This window comes from Hypanus sabinus, chromosome 22 (assembly GCF_030144855.1).
Source record: "Hypanus sabinus isolate sHypSab1 chromosome 22, sHypSab1.hap1, whole genome shotgun sequence".
NCBI lineage: Eukaryota > Metazoa > Chordata > Chondrichthyes > Myliobatiformes > Dasyatidae > Hypanus > Hypanus sabinus.
Window position 1 is genome coordinate 30,866,550 of NC_082727.1, and position 19,927 is coordinate 30,886,476.

At 40.5% G+C, this 19,927-nt stretch overlaps 1 protein-coding gene across 1 annotated transcript in view; it reads left to right on the forward strand.

The window, feature by feature from the left end:
- Nucleotides 1–9,398, forward strand: part of ipmkb (inositol polyphosphate multikinase b) — a 262,387-nt gene extending 252,989 nt beyond the window's left edge. Inside the window, exon 8 of the transcript XR_009507440.1 lies at nucleotides 4,950–9,398. The gene's annotated coding sequence lies outside the window, so the exon portion shown is untranslated. The remainder of the gene's footprint in view (nucleotides 1–4,949) is intronic.
- The last annotated feature ends 10,529 nt before the right edge of the window (nucleotides 9,399–19,927 follow it).

Here is a 19,927-nt window from a genome sequence, read left to right on the forward strand (position 1 = left end):
GTATTGGTTCTCCCCAGGGCTGTGTTCTTTCACCCCTCCTGTTCTCACTTTATACAAATAACTGTACCTCAAGAGACAAATCTATTAAAATCCTAAAGTTCATGGATGACACGACTGAAGTTGGTCTAATCTCTAATAATGATCTGTCTCTATCTCTGGATACCGTCTATCTACAGATGTCTACTATAAACCCATTGACAACTACCTAGACTCTACCTCTTCACAGCTTGTTACTTATAAAATGCCGTCCCCGTCACTCAATTCCCCTGTCTCCACTGCTTCTGCTCTCAGGATGAGGCTTCTCATTCCAGAACTAAGGAAATGTCCTTCTTCTTCAAAGAAAGGGGCTTCCCTTCCTCCACCAACAATACTGCCCTCAACCACATCTCACTCATTTTGCACATTTCTGCCCTCACCCCATCCTCCCACCACTCTACCAGGGATCGGGTTCCTCTTGTCCTCACCTACCACCCCACCAGCCTCCGCATCCAGCATATAATTCTCTGTAACTTCCACCATCTCCAGCGGGATCCCATCACCAAGCACATCTTTCCCTCCCTCCCCCTCAAATTTCTGCTTTCCGCAGGGATCACTCCCTATGTAACTCCCTTGTCCATTCATCCGTCTCCACTGATCTCCCTTCTGGCACTTATCCTTGCAAGCAGAACAAGTGGTACAACTGCCCCTGCACCTCCTCCCTCAATACCATTCAGGGTCCCAAACATTTCTTCCAGGTGAGGGGACACTTCACCTGTGAATCTAATGGGGTCATCTACTGTATCTGGTGCTCCTGGTGTGGCCTCCTGTATACTGGTGAGATCTGACTTAGATTGGGAGATCACTTCACCTAGCACCTACACTCCATCTGCCAGAAAAAGTGGGATCTCCAAGTGGCCACCTATTTTACTTCCACTTCCCATTCCCATTCTGACATGTCAGTCCATGGCCTCCTCTACTGTCAGGATGAGACCACACTCAGGTTGGAGGAGCAACAATTTTTATTCCATCTGTGTAGCCTCCAACCTGATGACATGAAGGTCAATTTCTCAAACTTCTGGTAATGCCCCTCCTTCAGCACTCTCCATTCCCATTTCCCTCTTTCACCTTACCTCCTTACCTGCCCAACACCCTCCTCCGGTGCTCCTCACTCTTTTTTTTCTTCCATGACCTTCTGTACTCTCCTGTCAGACTCCCCTTTCTCCAACCCTGTATCTCTTTCACCCATCAACTTCCCAATGCTTTACTTCACCCTTTTCCCTCCTCCTAGTTTCACCTATCTCTTTGTGTTTCTTCCTCCCCTCCCCTCACCTTCTTATTCTGGCTCCTCATCTTTTTCTCTCCAGTCCAATGAAGGGTTTTGGCACAAAATGTTGACTGTACTCTCTTTCATAGGTGCTGCCTGGCCCACTGAGTTCCTCCAGCATTTTGTGTGTTTGGTTTGGATTTCCAGCACCTTCATATTTTCTCATTTGTAATTGGATCAACATTGAAAGACTTTTTTAATTGACAGGGCAAAAAGAGCTAACAAAATTACTGCTGACTCCTCCCACTAGACTCCACTATTTATCAAAATGCCATCAGGGAGATGCTACAAGTCTATCACCAGCAGGACTGCACCTCATCTCCAAAACTTCTTTCCTGTAGCTATCCAGCTTCTCAACAAAACTCACTCAGGTGTAATACCATAACTACCCCTGCACAACTTTGGTGAAATGGTCTTTCCTGCTCTTCGTTAAATGGTCTCCTTGTTTTGTTGATAATTGTTTAGTCTGTTCATATATTCACATTTATTTAAATTTGATTATTGACATTTGTGCACGTGGCCATTCTTTCTCCTAATTGTTGATTGCTCATGGCTGTTTGAACTATTGTCTTGTAAATTGTTGGTTGCTATTGTGTTGTCTGTTATGGTATTGTGTTGTCTGTTTTATGCTTGGCACCAAACCATAATCAGTTCTGGTATTTTTCACATACTGGGAATAAACTGATTCTGATTCTTATTTAGATGTGACAGGTTTGGAAATAAATGCTGAAAAAAGAATTATTTTTTTCATTGTTTCTGGTTTGTGCTTGAGTCAGAGAAACCCCTACCAATTATCTTTAATTTAGTTACATTAGGGTAGCACGATGGTACTGTTAATGGAACTGATGCCCCTTATCATGGTTTCAATCCTGACCTTGGTGCTGCCTGGTAGAGCTTTCACATTCTCCCTGTGGTCTCAGTGACTTCTCCCAGATGCTCCAGATTTCTCCAACATTTCAAAGATGTACAAGTTGGTAGGTTGATTGGCCATTGTAAATTGACTCTAAGTGGTAAAACAGGGGAGAGTTGATGGGAATGCAGGGAGGATAAAACTGGATTAGTGCAAAAGAAGGCATCAAGGTTGGCATGGACTTGGCGGACTGCTTCTGTGCAGTATAACTTTATGACTTTATTATTGTCTAATAGGTAGTGGTTAGAGCATGATAAATGGATGTCCCACCTTGGCTTGGGACAAAATGGTGGGAGGCTGCTCCTTTCATTTGGGTTTGTCAAATTGATGGGACAAGGCATCTGGTTTCTGGTTCTTTGACCCCAGTCAACAGGTCAGAATGAAATCAAAGTGGTTAAAGGACAGAGACCACCTGGTCTGCCTGGAATACGGCCTCTTGGACTCCTGAATATTAGCAAGGTTCTTGTGGTCTATCCAAATGATAGAAGGACTCTTGGCCCCTCAAGCCATTGATGACATTCCTCCAACACCAGCATGACCATGAGCAACTCTCTATTCCCAACAGTCATAGTTCATCTCTGCCAGGGATAACCACCTGGAGAAGAATGGAGAAGGTGTAGTTATTGTCTGAAAGTGATAGTTGAAACAAGACTGCACCTTCTCTGATGTCCAAGACGTCCGCCGCCATGATGAAGGGTAGGTCTGGATTAGGTCAAACCAAAATGGGAGCTGTCATGAACAGCTGTTTAAGCTCTGCAAAAGCAGCCTCCACTTTGGTAGTCCAAATAAAAGGGCCCATGGATTTCTTATTTAGAGGTGTCAGAGGAGCCACCATTGAGCTGAAGTGGAAAAAGTTGGCAAATCCCAGGAATCATTGGACTTGTTTCACATTGGATGGTTGTGGCCAATCTCTGACTGTCTGGGTTTTAGTAGGGTCCACCTTGAGATTTCTATTATAGATCATGAAATTCAAAAATGAAACAGTGGTCACAAGAAATTTGGACTTGACTTAAAGTCCATTGTCTTGACTTGGTCTAAAATGTCCCTGACCTGAATGACATTCTCCTCCATGGACTTCAAGAAGATTAGGATGTCATCCAATAAAGGTATACTTACAGAGAGCATCCTTCAGCACATCATTTCTAAAGGCCCGGAAAACTGCTGGAGCACTTACAAGGACAAAGGGCATAACCAGGTACTCATACTGCTCCACTGATGCATTGAATGCAGTTTTCCACTCTTTGCCCTCCTTTATGCGGACCAGATTGTATGCACTCTGTAGGTCTAGCTTCGTGAATACTCTTTCCTCTTGGAGAATCTCGAAGACAGTATTCATGAGCCGAAGAGGGTAATGATTCTTGGCTGTTAAGCAATTCAACCCTCTGTAATCAATGCATGGCTGCAGGCTCCTGCTCTGTTTCTGTAGAAAGAAGAAATCTGTGCTGGCTGGTGAGGTAGGGGGCTGAATAAATCCCATGGCAAAGGCCTCTTTTATGTACTCCTCCATTGCCCATCTCTCTGGCCTGAGAGCGCATACAATTGACACCACGGAGGACAAGTACCAGGCAGCAGGTCTATATCATAGTCACAGGGTTGACAAGGTGGAAGATTCAAGGCCTTTCCCTTGCTGAAGACATATTCCAAATCCTGGTGGATGGAAGGGATTTCAACCTGTTTGGGTGCTGCAATTAACTCCAAACCTTTCATTGAGGATGACTCCTAAGACTCCTTAGGTGGCAGGGGTGATTTGACAGACCGCGGAGTCTCCTCCATAGGTTCACCAGACTCTCGTATAAAAGCAGTGGCCAAATCAGAGCCCAAATCCTCATTCATATCCTCAGGCAACAGCAATGAGGTGCTACAAATGGCCCTTATGCCCCAGAACTAGGCTCCAAGGGTCTGTGCTTAGAAGTCTTTCCAATAGTCAGGACCTGGTGGCTGGACCCTTATGCTTAGCTGCTAGAGTTCCAGACTGCTTGGGCACCTCCTTTTTAAAAAAAAAATTAATTGACTTTTCAAATAGGTTACAGAAAGAAAAAAAAAATCAACCCCTCCCCCCTAACATATAGAAAAAAAGAGAAGAAAAAAGAAAGAAAGAAAGAAAGAATGCCTGGATATCAGAAGATCCCCACATACTCCATGGAGTTCATAATAGCTTTAATATGTATATTTATTTATTTCCCCAGATAACCAATAATTTTATCTTTGGAGCACCTATATATTTAATCCTATCTTTTGTAAATAAGGGCACCAAATTTTCAGAAATATGTCATCTTTATCTCTTAAATTATAATTTTTTCAAGTGGAATGCAGCTAAAGATTTCATTCTTCCAACGATCTATAGATCTATACTTAAGTATGAATCTGATTTCCAAGTAACTGCAATAGCCTTTTTGGCTTCTGCCAATGCAATTTTTATGAATTCTTTCTGATATTTATTCAATTTGGATTTCAATTTTATCCCTTCAATATCGCCTAGTAAAAATAATGTTGGATTATGTGGAAGTTGTATTCCAATAATTTGTTCCAGTAAAACTCTTAAATTTGTCCAAAAAGGTTGAATTTTAAAACAAGACCAAGTAGAGTGTAAAAAAGTACCAATTTCTTGATTACTTCGAAAACATTGATCGGATAAATTTGAGTTTAATCTATTTATTTTTTGTGGTGTAATATATATTTGATGTAAAAAGTTATATTGTACTAATCTTAGTCAAACATTTATTGTATTTGTCATAGGCACCTCCTTGGATTTGATCCTGAACTAGAGATCCCCTGTCTCTAGTTCCAGCACGCCCCTGACTAGACAGGGTGCGAACTCGCAAAGTCCTGTTGGCCAGAGTCGGCTTGTCTGTCCTTGTGGGTAGGACTGGGTCTCCAGAAGGCTCCAGGTTACCCTGAACTGAGGTCTGCCCCTGTCGGGTGGTGGTTTCAGGAGAGCCTGGGTGTCAGAACACCACGCTGAAAAAATACCCTCTTGCAATGACTGGACCAAGCAATGATCCTCTCTTCCTTCTATTCACAGGAGGGTCACACTGGGACAGCCAGGGATCCCTGAGGATCAGGGGTATGAAAGGTGATATAGAAACTAATATCCTCCGTATGATCCTCAATCCTCATCAGCAAAACCAACGTCTGCTGCTGGATCTGCCTGGAGCCTAGCAGATGGCCATCCAGGACAATTGTGGACATGGACAGGCTCAATTCCTGCAGTGTTGTATTGAGCTGACAGGTGGTCCCTAAGTCCAGGAAATTGCAATCTGCCCCAGAGCCCACAAAAGCACTCACCTCTCTTCAGTTTTGACCTCAGGAGATCTCCGCCCTCAGCATGACACCAGAATCCATGGGGTTGGGAGCAGTGGCTGCTACCATTACAGTCCTCCTGACACTGGACAATCTTAGCAGTTCTCCCGAAGGCTGAAGCTTTGGACAATCAGCCTGCAGGTGACCTGCTTCCCCGTAGTAATAGAAGCCACCAGGACTCTGACACGGGACCCCTCATCAGCGAAAAGTCCTCTGCAGCCGCTTTGCATTGGTTCGACAGGAGACAGGCTGGTCATTGTCCAAGATGGGTGAGTGGAACTGCAATGTGTTCAGGCTCGGGCTAGCCCTCTCCAACCTCTTGAAGCAGTCCCACATTTGCTCCGCCAGATGATTACCAAGATGGATGGACTGGTTGATAAAAACCTCTGAGTCCTCTGTGGGGTCTCCCAAAGCAAGGCATCCTTCAGTGCGTCTTGGAGTTCATGGTAGTACAGAATGGTTAAGGCTTCCCCATTTCAGCTGCTCTCTTGAGCCTAAGTACAAAACTTGATGGCATAGCTGGCCACTGAATATCTGCCCTGTCATATCTTCATCAGACAGTCCAAGGCTCATCTTGCTCCATTGGGGTGATGGGACACCTTCCTTATGTTGGCCATGGATTCCTCTGAATCCGAGCAAATCTCTGACCTGCGTTCCTGATGCGTGGTGGCCTGGGCCAGGGCTCTCCCAGTCAGGAGAGAGATAATGGAGGGCATTTTTCCATGCTCTGAAGGGAACCGTGATGGCTGTACTGACCACCAATGAGCAATGAGCGAGGAAGCCGCGGCAAGAACCCAGGTCACCATCAAATCTCTCCACGGTCGGTAGATGTATCGACACTGCAGAGTGACTGACAGCCTCACCTGACCAACTCTGGCTTCCCCCCAGCGGAAGTTGGCACACAGTGACCTGGAGGTCATGTATTTCCAGGCTTGGTCTAGAAATGCTCTCACTGTGGCCGGCCACAGCAGACAGAAGATTAATACCATGTCTGGCTCAATCATACTGTGATGAGAGACCTAGGTAAGAATGGTTGAACCAAGTGCTGGAGTATCTGAGGCAGAAATGGAGACATGATGCGAGTCTGAAACAAGAACAGAATACTAAATTGGACGCTAGATGATAACTCAAGTAGAGCTGACCATTGAGCACTGAATCTCCATTCACATGTTCCTTAAACATTGAAATCCTGGCACCAAAACATGGTTGCCAATTAGAAGGATGGTCCTGAATCCTTAAAAGGACCAAGCCGGTTATCCATATTCTGGAGAGTTAGTGTCAAAATCTCAGAAGCTGGCATGGCTGGTTGTAAGATGTAAGTAATATTGAAAGAATATAGAGAAATTTTACAGGAGCAAACACGAGGAAATCTGCAGATGCTGGAAATTCAAAAAATACACACAAAATGCTGGTGGAACACAGCAGGCCAGGCAACATCTATAAGGAGAAGCACTATCGACGTTTCGGGCAGAGACCTTTCATCAGGACTAACTGAAAGGAAAGATAGTAAGAGGTATAAGAGAAATTTTACAGGACCTAAGTTAGAAGGAAAAATTGAATAGGTTACACCTTTCTTCCCCAGAACATAGAAGACTGAGGGGAAATATCATAGAGGTATACAAAATTATGAGGAGTATAGATAGTGTAAATGCAAGCAGTCTTTTTCCACTGGGGTTGGTTAGACTAGAACTAGAGGTCATGGGTTAAGGGTGAAAGATGAAATGTTTAAGGGGAACATGAGGGGAAGCCTCCACAGTCAGAGAGTAGTAAGAGTGCAGAATGAGCTACCAGCACAAGAAGTGGGAGCGATTTTGATTTCAGTGTTTGGAAAGATACATGATGGGAGCAGTAAGGAGGGCTATGGTCAATGGGACTAGGCAGTTTAAATGGTTCAGCATTGATTAGATGGGCTGAAGGGCCTGTTTCTCTCCTGTAGTTTTCTATGACTTTATGACTCACAGCATCCTATCTGTCTTTGGAATGTGTGAGGAGACCAGAGCACCAAGAGGAAATGGGATCGAGGGAGAACATACAGCATCTTTACGGTCAGCAGAGAGAATTGAACCCAATCAGTGACAGCCAATACTATAAAGTAACTGCACTAACTGCCATACTAATGTGTCAATTCAGGATGCTTACACTAGTAGGAGAGTTTATGATCCGAGGGTCACAAATAAAGGGTCATCTCTTTAAAATAGAGATCAGAATGAGTTTCTTCAGACACAGGGTGGCGAATGTGTAGAACACATTGCTGAAGAGGGCGGTGGCGGCCAAACCATTGGGTGCACTTAAGGCAGAGATTAATAAGGTTTTGATTGGTCAAGGTGTTAAGACTTATAGGCAGAAGGTTGTAGAAAGGGGTTGAAAAAAATGTCAGCCATTATTGAAAGGTAGAACAGACTTGATGAGCCAAATGGCCTAATTCTACTTCTATTTATGATCTTACCATTCATATGCCGCTGAATGTAAGTATAAACCTTTGATTCCAAATCTTCATCAACAATTATGAGAAAGGCATAAGAACACCATAGGATCATAAGACCATTTGATATAAGAGCAGAATTAGGGCATTTGGCTAATCAAGTCTGCTCTGCCATTTCATCATGGCTGATACAATTTTCCTCTTAGCCCCAATCTCCTGCCTTCTCCCTATATCCCTTTATGCCCTGACCAATCAAGAATCTATTAATCTCTGGATTAAATATACATTAAGACTTGGCTGCATTAAATATACATAAAGACTTTGCCTCCAGAGTGCCCTTGGCAAAGAATTCCACAGATTCACCACTCCCTGGATAAAGAAATTCCTCCTCATTTCCATTCTAAAAGAACACCCTTCTATTTGAAGCTGTATCCTCTGTTCTTAGACTCTCCCACCACAGGAAACATCTTCTCCGCATCCACTCTATCAAGGCCTTTCACCATTTGATAGGTTTCAATGTGGTCACCCCTCATTCTTCTGAGGTCCAGTGAATACAGGCCCAGAGCCATCAAACACTCTTCATATGACAAGCCATTCAATCATGGAATATTTTTCATGAATCTCCTTTGAACCATCTCCAGTTTCAGCACATCCTTTCTAAGATAGGGGGCCCAAATCTGCACACATTACTCCAAGTGAGGCCTCACCAGTGCTTTAAAACTTTCAACATTACATCCTTGCTCTTGAAATGAATGCTAACATTGCATTCCTGCAACCTCAACCTGCAAGTTAACCTTAAGGGAATCCCAAGCCTCTTTGCAACTCAGTTTTTATATTTTCTCTCCATTTAGAAAATAGTCAACCCTTTCATTTCTTCCACCAAAGTGCATGACCGTACACTTCCTGACACAATATTCCAGCTGCCATTTCTTGGCCCAATCTGCTTCAGTCCTTATGTAGCCTCTCTACTTCCTCAAAACTACCTGCCTCTCCACCTATCTTCATATTGTCTGCAAACTTTTCAACAAAGCCATCAATTCCCTCATCTAAGCATTGACGAGTAACATAAAAAGAATTGATTCCAACATTGACCCCTGTGGAACACCACTAGTCACTGGCAACCAGCCAGAAAGGCTCCCTTTATTCCCACTCAAAGACACAAAACTGGAGTCTGCTGGGAAATGCTGAACACCACAGTCAGTATTTACTCCTCAGGACGTGCCAGCAGTTGATTGTTCCTGTGTGAATTTGGTAAGTCAAGAACACCATGAATTCAACCTCAGACCATATCCCAAAAACTGTTGCAGGAGTTCTCTAGCAATTTTAGGATTTCTCATGGAGTTCAATGGTGGATCATGAATTTTCTGCCATTCCTTGAATGCAGAATGTGGTAATTTGTCACTGACCTTGGAATGAACTGTTCATGAATGGTGTGACTACTCATTTGAACAGAGAGATCTTGCTGCAGGGTGAAAACTAATAAAGTTATTTACATTTGTTTCAATGAAATGAGTTTATTGCTTTTATTTTCTGTTTGTGGGTTTGCAAGGTATTTTAAAATTTTAAAATATTTTAATTTGTTTATTTGGATTTTAGACATTTTAAATGATTATGAACATCAAGAATATCAAGTTCATGACAGCTTTGACAGCTGGCAAAGCCTGGAAATGTGGCTTTCATGTCAGTCAAAAGTTTTATTTCTGGCAGTCTCATGTGGATAGATGTTTTAACTGACTCCTCATCTCCCAACATGATGGCATTACATTGAACAAGTCCTTGCCCACAGTAGATTGGGATCTTACTTGCAGTCTTAGTAGTTTCAGTAAAACTAAGCTCATTGTTGGTACATGTGTCACCAGGTGTCTCTCCCCAACTATTCTTCTGACCCTTTCTGTAATGCCATATTTAAACAATGTTTTTATGTGTTTGTTCTTTTTGGAAATGGAAAACAGCCTATAAATCTGTGCAAACAGCTGTTTCTTGACATTGAATTGAGTATAGGCACCTGAGTGTAAATTCATAAGCTGGTATATGAGAGATCTCATGAATGATTCTATCACTATGTGGTATTGACTGGTTTGCCTGAAGAGGTGTGCTAACCTATTAGAGTAGAGGGGATGAATGTTCATCTCAGACAGGAGTGTGAACAGGGTTATTTCTGGTGGACACACTGACATAAACATTACACAGTTTTCATTCTTATCAGTTGATATTTCAGCAGCTGGTCATATTACACCAGGTGAATTGCTGTGTGAAGATTTTCTCTGCAATAGCAGAAAGAAATTTTCAAGTACACAAAGATTATTTATCATTTGTTTTTAGGACAGTCCATTCAGGATGTTGTTTGACTCACCTGGATCCCTGCTGCTACCAAGTCTAATCTTAAGTGTTTTACTGCATTATTCTAAATCCAACATCCAGTTTAGTTCAGCTCTAAGGCAATCTTTAAGTTGTAAGCTCTAAGGTTCTTTAAGGTTATCATAGTGGGGATAAGCTCCTACTGCCTATTAAGTGCTCCCAATGGTGTGTGTCTCAAATAGCCTCTGACAATCAAGTTTAACTCTTGGCCTTAGTGTGCAGCTTAGCTCCTAAGCCCAGTGGAGCTGATCCTACTGACAGGGGAAGGGGCAAAGGCAGTTTACTGGCACAATAAACCATTCATTAGCTCCTAAGCCCAGTGAAACTGATCCTACTGACAGGGGAAGGGGCAAAGGCTGGTTACAGGCATATTAAAACCATTCATTTTGGGCAGATGAGTCCCATCAGCCATTGTTGTCAATTCATCTAAGAGAAGGAAAAATCTGATCTCAAACTTCCACTTGCAGCTATACTTCACTCACGGGAAAAGCCTTGGGAGTAAACTTTGAGAAAATTCCAGAGCTGGTGTCCTAAAGGTGGTCCTATGTGGAGTTCAATGCTGACTGGAAACTCCTGCAATGCCACTGGTGCTAAACTGTGTCTTGGTCTCTGCCGTTCCTTTGGATACATCAGCAGCTTGCTCTGCAAATCATACTGCCCTGGCTTGTGTATAATGTAGGACAGCTAGGTCGACCCCAAGCAACAGTGGAGTTCAGAAAGCAACCTTTAAGAAAAGACTTAATTCTTATGTTAGCTATTTTAATTTTAACCTGCTTTAGTTTACAAAACACTTTGTGACTACTCATGTAGGCACTGAAAGACCAGACTGAGCAGGCAATAACAGAAAATGTTGAGCAGTAAGAGGCACTTCCATCCCTTGGCTTGCTCAGGTATCCTGTATCAAAGTTACCAACTCTGGTTAACACATCTGGTTGTTTTTGTCACGTGACTTTATCATCCCTTCTCCTATTCCAATCCACTTGTTACCAGACCCAGTGATCCTCACAAAGCCCTGCTTTTCCACTTTGAATTATTGAATAATTTATGATCACAATTTTAGCCATTTTTGATTATCTTCTTTACTCAGAACTAACATTGGTAAACTGGTAAATTGGTTTTACCATACTGAGGTATGGTAAAAAATACTTCGTTTTGCATGCCATCCATATGCGTAGATGAGTTCATAATGTCAGTGCATTGGGGTAGTACAAGGGAAAAGCAATTACAGAACGTAGAATAGAGTGTATGGTTACAAAGAAGGTGCAGTGTAGGCAGACAATAAGGTGAAAGCCCACGAAGAGGGAGATTGTGAGGTCAAGGATACATCTTATTGTACTTGGTGACCACTCAATCATCTTACAGCAGTCGGATAGAACCTGTCCTTTACTAAAAATCATAAAGACCTTTATAAAGCTAATTTGGTTCCTTTAGTGGATTTTATGAAGCAATTATTTTGTAGATGGAATCCACTTACGCTTTCATTAGCTGGCCGAATTCATGCAGTTAAAATGATGATTTTACCAACATTTTTATATGTATTTCAAAATATCCCTTTTTTTAACTAGGGAGTTTTTTGATCAGGTTGACTCTATTATTTCATCTTTTGTTTGGAATAATAAAAGATCAAGAATTGGTAAATATTGTTTACAAAAATTAAAAAAAGATGGAAGTCTTGCTCTGCCTAATTTAAGAATATATTATTGGGCTGTTAATATATGTTATATGTGTTTTTGGTTATATTGGGCTGATAAAAATGAACAACCACCTTGGGCTGATTTGGAATTGAATGCTGTGAAACAGTTTCACTTAACCTCATTATTTAGGAGCTTCTCTACCTGTACAACTGGCCAAAATTACTAATTTAAATTTATACCCTGTGATTACGCTGTGATTATGAACTTGGTTCCAGCTTCGTAATTTTTTTTATCTCAAAAAATTTGAACTTTTTAGTTTAATTTATTGAAATTATTTATTTAAAACCTTCATTAAGTGATCCTACCTTTCTTCTTTGGAGAAATAACGGAGTTTATTCCTTCATGGATCTGTTCCAAGATGGCCAATTGATGTCTTTTGAGAAATTAGTAACTAAATACTCTCTCTCGTATTCACATTTCCTGCAATATCTTCAGGTCAGACACTTCTTACAAGAATATTTAACTAATTTTCCATATATACAGGATTCTGACCTGTTAGGTATTATTTTAAAAATGAATCCTTCAGTGAAGGGTTTTATTGGGAAAATTTATAATTTATTGTTACAAAAACACAATTATCCTTCACTTAAGATTAAGCAAGATTGGGAGAGAGAGCTTAACATGACCTTGATAACAGAAGATTGGTTGCAGATTTTGAAGTTGGTTAACTCTTCTTCAATCTGTGCCAGTCACTTTTTTAATTCAATTTAAAATTGTACATCGTTACTATTTGACAAAGGAGAGACTGTCTAAAATGTTTCCTAATGTTGATAGTGTGATAGATATAAAATCGAGACAGCCACATTGACACATACGCTTTGGTCATGTTCTGTATTGAAACATTTTTGGAAGTCTATTTTCTCTACAATTTCTAAAGTCTTTAAAATTAATTTACAACCTAATAAACTGACAGTTTTATTTGGTATAATCCCTCAATGTATTCATGGTATTTCTCCATCAGACAAACATGTAATTGCAGTTGTCACATTATTGGCCAGAAGGGCTACTTTGTTGAACTGGAAAGATGCTTCTGCTCCTACTTTGATACAATGGTTTTCTCAGGTGATGCTATGTCTTAGTTTGGAGAGAATCAGAAGTCGAATTTTTAATCCTCGATTTGATTTTGAGAAAAGATGGGGTTCATTTGCCCGCTACTATCATCTGATCTGCGTTAATTAATATGGTTTCCTTCCGATTTTTCTTTAAATGGATTTGAGTTGGTGGATTGATGTTTTATTTTTTGGAAGCTTGTATGATGTACAGCTCCGGGGTTGTGCTCCCAATGGGTTTTTTTTTCAGTTTTTTTTCTCTTAGTTAGTAGGGGTTCTTTTTTTTCCTTCCTTTTTTCTTTCAAAAAATATTCTTAACACTTTATTTTTTCTTATTATTACTGATATATTGCTTAACTTTGTTAATCAGTTGTTTGCCAATTTAGTTCTTCATTGTACATAACGACATATTGACTTAATGTATTTTTTGGTTGATCTTCAATAATAATTAATAAAAAATATTTTAAAATGAGAACCTGTCCTTGAGCTCTGGCTTTCAGCTTTTTGTATCTTCTGTTTGATGAGAATGGGCGGGTCTTTGATTACGCTGCTTGCTTTACCGAGGCAGCGAGGAGTAGAGACAGAGTTCATGGAGGGGAGGTTGGCTCCAGTGCAGCGCTGAGCTCTATACACAACTTTCTGCAGTTTCTTGAAGTCATATGCAGAGCAGGTGCCACATCAAGCTGTGATGCATCTGGTTAGATTTCTTTCTATGGTGCATTTATAAAAATTGGTGACGGCCAAAGTGGGCATGTTGAATTTCTTTAGTCTTCTGATGAAGCAGGAATGCTGGTGAGCATATGAAATGTATATGAGAATGTTCAGGGTCAATGCAATTGGCTTCAATATCCTAATGATTTTATTCTATTGTTGCATGCAGTAGTTTCTGGGAAATTCATATTTAATTCTCAGAGATCCCCGGATAATCCTGGAAGAATGGAAACTCAAGCTTGCTTTAAATACTTGGTTGCAACTATTATATTTTTCTGTTTTTAATATGTTCATCATGTTTTACTTTTTATCATCTTGTTTTAAAATGAAGAATATATTACAAAGCTCAATTCAGATACAGCCTTTTTTTATTGGGATTCCTTTGAGTCTGCAGCAATTTAAAGAGAGAAATTGTTTAAATTGATCTGGATTGTTAAAAGGAAATTGTACATTGCAGCCCATTACATTGCATCCATTAATTGTGATGAGAGGTAAAGACAAGCGTCAGAATTGATAATTTCACAATACACCAAGTGGAAAATGACTCCCTTTAACTTCTCAAAATATTTACTCTTGTCCCTATTTTGTCTTTTGTGTTTACTCCTAAATTATCCAGTGTAGAAAAGAGAATTGCCCTTATCTGCTTAATGAGTGCATGTTGGGAGCAACGTTTTTTTTTGTGGCCATGTATTGATGTGAGAGGACATCAATTTTATCAGTAAAAACTCATTTTCTCAAGGATACAGCAAGAGTGGTAGTCGGTGCTAAATGCTTTCTGGAAATAAGTAATGATGACTGTTTTTAAAGCTTATTATATAAATATAGATCTGATTCTAAAGTTCAGTAACCTAGGGTAGGGAAAAATGCACTTACTTTGCAAAATTACGAAAGATTTCAGCTGTGTTTCATTTTTTTGTTTTTAAATTTGTAAGACATGTCTTTGAGGATTTTTTTTGGATTTGTGAATGCAAATGCATTGATGGAATCTGGGTTCACAGTGTTCAGTCTAGGAATATAATCGCACTTTTTAAATGATACAATATGTAGATCATTAATCACTTAATGATGGAGAAACTTGATTATGCCAAACCTCATCTTATGCTTTCCTATGGACAGTATAATTTCCTTTCTATGATAAATGTGGCACTTTATCATACATGAAACTAATATCATGTACTGTAGAACAATATCCTAATTGCATGTGGTCTGCAGTTGAATGATTTGTTCTCAGTGGACGCTTGATAAGGTACCTCCTCTACTTAATAAAGGGGCCGCTGGGTGTATCTTTGTGGTCTTCTCCTCCTGTAGGCCATCACTTCAAGATTCGAGAAGTTGAGCATTCAGTCAAGCTCTTCTGCACAACATTGTTGTGATGCATGTGGTTATTTGAGTTACTGTCACCTTCTTTTCAGCTTGAAACAATCTGGCCATTCTCCTCTGTCCTCCCTCATTAACAAGGCATTTTCATCCTCAGAACTAATGCTTACTGGGTGTTTTCCCCCCACCATTCTCTGCAAAGCCCAGAGACCACTGTGTGTGAAAATCTCAGGAGATCAGCAGTTTCTGAGATACTCAAACCTCCCCAACTGGAACCAAGAATCATTCCACAGTCAAAGTCACTTAGATCTGAACAACAGTCTGAACAACACTGAACCTCTTGACCATGTCTGCATGCTCTTATGCACTGATCTGGTGCCACATGATTGACTGATTATATATTTGCATTAACAAACAGGTGTACATTTGTACCTAATAAAGTGTCCACTGAGTGTTAATGTAACAGTATGGCAGCAGGAAACCATTTTAACATTTCTTATAATGCACTTGAATTTTTTTGTCTTGGAATGCAGAGATTGAAATTTTCTGTTTTCAATATTACAGATCTCTTTTTTACATATTCGATACTTTATTATTTTTATTTTTATTTACACTTAATGGGTTTATTGAATACATATTTCTTGCAACTTGAATTTGGAATACAGAGCACCATATTTCACTACAAATTCATCTTAAATTCTGCAGTTTGATCCCATCAATGGTAATCTGATGCATGTTTTCAATATTAAGGGTTTCATGTTGCGTGACGCACAACCATTGCTACTTACAGTGATTTGGTATATCCTGGCCATCAGTTTGCCATTAATCACACACTGTGAACTTAACAATGTCTTGATGGCAATTCAAATTTCATTTATCTGAAATGTATTTAAGCATATGAAAAAGAAATCACGAAGTTATAAAATTTATAATAAACTCAAAACTCATCCTGCAAATTATTCTTTGCTTTACTTTGTACCTCTGATAATGACTTTACTTGAAGCCGCAGTTGTTTTCCCCTAAAAATTTGTAATTGATTTTGTTTAGTCTCAGAGCTACAGTATATTGGCAACCTGTGATCAGAGTACTCACAGTTCCTATATTTGCACTCAGGGGCTACTGAATGTAAGTTCATGGACTTCACCCACAGGGCTGCTGCTCACTGGATGCTTTATGTTTCTCACACCATTCTCTGTAAATTCTACCTGCTGTGAGTGCAAATCCCAGGGAGATCAGCAGTTTATGAGATATTCAAAGCTCCCCATCTGGTAGCAACAATCATTGCACAGTCAAAGTCACTAAGATCACATTTCTTCCCCATTCTGATATTTGAACAACTGAACCTTTTGACTATGTCTGCGTGCTTTAATGCACTGAGTTGCTGCTACATGACTGGTTAATTAGGAGTTTGGATTAATGAGTAGATGTACAGATATTTTTAATAAAGTGGCCACTGTGTGTATGATGCTGCAGAAGGAGGCCGCTTTGCCCACTAAGTCTATGATGACTTCCAAGCAAGATATCCCATCAGTTCAATACCTCCCCTTCCTCGATCCCTGCATTCATGCAACTTATTCTCTCTCACTCATGGTCATCAACTTTCCTTTGACTCTTCTTGTCATTGATCTATACTAATAGGTCATTTATAGTGATCAACCCACCATTACATTTTTTGGCTGTTGGAGGAAACTGAGGCACCCAGAGGATTCCCGCACAGTAACATAAGGAATGTACAAACCCTATGCAGGTAGCATTCAAGGTCAGGATACAGCCCAGGCACCCATTCCTATGAGGCAGCAACAATGACTGCTGCACTATCATGTTGCCAAGTGGCTACAATTTCCCAGCATACATCAGCGTTGTTCAGTCATTTTACCAATGATGTACTTTCATTTAGAAATAACCTCATTCCACTTAGTGGCTTTTCTTTAAATATTGGGGAAAAAGCATAAAACAAAAGATTATTTGATGCAATATTTATAACTAATATAGTCTTCTGAATATATACCTTTGAAAAAATATTGATGCTATGTTTATAACTGATACAAAGAGTTTTGAGTACATTATTTGGTAAACAGAGTGTAGTTATGTAGGTGTTTGGACAGAGATTATGCACCCTTGTAATTTTGTTGGTGATACAAGGGCTCAGACTCTACAATAAGCTGGTTATGGATAAGAGCGATATGCACAATGGACAAAGGCAGGGCTTTGGAGAGAAACTTTGCATTTTAATGTTAATTGAGATTTCAAGAAAAAGCATGAGTTGATTAACAGTGACAGATGCTTCATTCTTGCTACTGAAGCCTGAACTGTCCTTTTGGACAGTGTGAGATAGCACCTTTCAATCCTGGTGTTAAACCAGGGGTTCCCAACCTTTTTTATGCCACGGACCAATGCCATAAAGTAAGGTGCCTGTGGACTCCAAGTTGGGACACTAAACCCAGGAAAACATCTGTTTCTTTCACAGAAGTGATACAATGACCATTTGGGCTGTACTTTGGCCCAGATACCAGAGCTGCTGGCTCACAGCTCGAGTGACCCAAGATCTATCCTGACCTCTGATGTGGACTTTGCAAGCTTTCCCTGTGACTGTGTGGATTTCCACCAGATGCTCACGTCACAATCACCTCCATGGGACTAATCACTAGGCTCCAAGACCTGGCCCTCGGTACCCCCTTTCCCCCTGTGCAGCTGGATCCTTGATTTCTTCACAGGCAGACCACAGTCAGTACGGGTTGGCTACCACACTCACTACCAGCTGTGGTAGTATGCCTAGACCCTGTTCCAATCATTTTATACTTAAGATTGTATGGCTAAGTAGAGCTCCCGTGCCATATGTAAGTATGCTGATGACACCACTTGTGTTCACTGAATCAACGGTGGTGCCACACCAGCATTTTGGAGAGAGATTGAAAACCTGGTTGAATAGTATCACAGTAGCCTCTCACTCAATGTCAACAAAGCCAAAGAGCTGATTCTAAACTACAGGAGGAAGAAACTGAAGGTCCACGAGCCAGTCTTTATTATGGGATCAGAGATGGAGAGGGTCTTTAGATAAATTCCATAATATCAACATATTAGAGGATCTGACTGGGGACAACATGTGTGTCATCACAAAGACGGCTTGACGATGTCTTCACATTCTTAGAGCTTTGCTGAGATTTAGCACGTCACCACAAACTTTGACAAAATTCTATAGATGCACAGCGGAGAGTATCCTAACTGGTTGCATCCTGGCCTAGAAACACCAATGCCCAGGAACAGAAGGTATAGAAAGTGATGGATACAGACTGGTCCACCACAGGCTACATTTACCATTGACTACATTTACATGGACTGCTGCCACCAGAAAACAGCATCCATAAACATCAAAGCCCCCCACCATTCAGGCCATGCCCTCTTCTCACTATTACCATTGGGCAGGTGGCACAGAAACCTTGGGTCCCACACCAGCAGTGTCAGGAGCAGTTATTACCCTACAACCATAAGACTTCTGAACTGGCACGGAATAGTTCTATCATCACTATTCTGAATGATTCTACAACCTATAGACTTACTTTCAAGTACGTTTACTCTACAACTCATGTTCTCAGTACTTTTTATATGGATAGTTTGTCTTCTTTTGCACATTGGTTGTTTGTCAGTCTTTGTCCGGTTATCGTAAATTCAAAAGTATTTCTTATTTTCCTGTAAACCAAAAATATGAGGATTGTAGGCTTATTAGCCACTGTAAATTGATTGCCTCTAGTGAATAGTTGAGTAGTAAAATCTTGGTTGGGAAGAAGTAGGGAGAGGGGGAGAGGAGGAACCATTTAGTTAATGGGCGATGGGAGATTAAAATACATTAGTGTAAGAATTGGTGCTTAGTGGTTAACATAAACTCGATGAACTGAAGGGCATGTTTCTGTGCTGTATTTAATAGCTGTGGTATTTTTCTTGGGATCTGTTGGCCCAATATTTATCTCTCAACCAACATCAATAAAATAGATTCATATTCAGGTGTATTATCACTGACATATGTTGTGAAATTTACTGTTGTGAGGCAGCAGTAAAGTGCAAGACAGAAAGCTCACAGTATATTACAAAAAATCCTAGTGTAAAGGTAGTGTTCATGGGTTCGTGGACCCATTCAGAAATCTGAAGGTGGATGGGAAGAAGCTAGTACTAAAACATTGAATATGGGTTGTCAGGCTCTTATACCTCCTCCCTGATGGTAACAATAAAAGGAGAGTATGCCTGGAATAGAGGGTCCTTAATGATAGATGTCGCCTTCTGTTGAAGATATTTTTGATGGTCGAGGTGGAGGGGGGGTGGTGTTGAGAATGTAATGGAGCCGGCTGAGTCTACAACCTTCTGTGGCCTCTGATAATTGATAATTGGTCATTTATCTTGTTGAAATTTTGATGAACACAGAAAATGGAATTATCATTCCTACTTTACAGCAGGGATCAAAAGTAAGTGATTTCTTTGATTACTTAACATGTTGTTAAATAAATGCATGTCTTCATTCAAGCCTTTTCTGACTCGTGCTGTCTTGATTTCCTGCCAAAACTGCTAGAGGAACAGAAAGGATCTTTGAAGGCACAGACTGTGCAAATTTGAAACTTCAACATGTTGCAGCACAGGATCTAGATGATTACATAACTGAAGGTGGATTTAGACCAAAAGACAATAAGACATAGGAGCCATATTAGATCATTCCATCCATCGAGTCTGCACCTATTTACAGCAGTTGACTATCACTTGTGAAAATCGGAAGCCCATGCAAGGGGATTCATTACAGAGGTTTCTCCAGTCTCTCTTTATGCCTCTAATCAGGGTGCAAAATCTGCGACACATTTTTTTTCTCAATCAAAACAACTT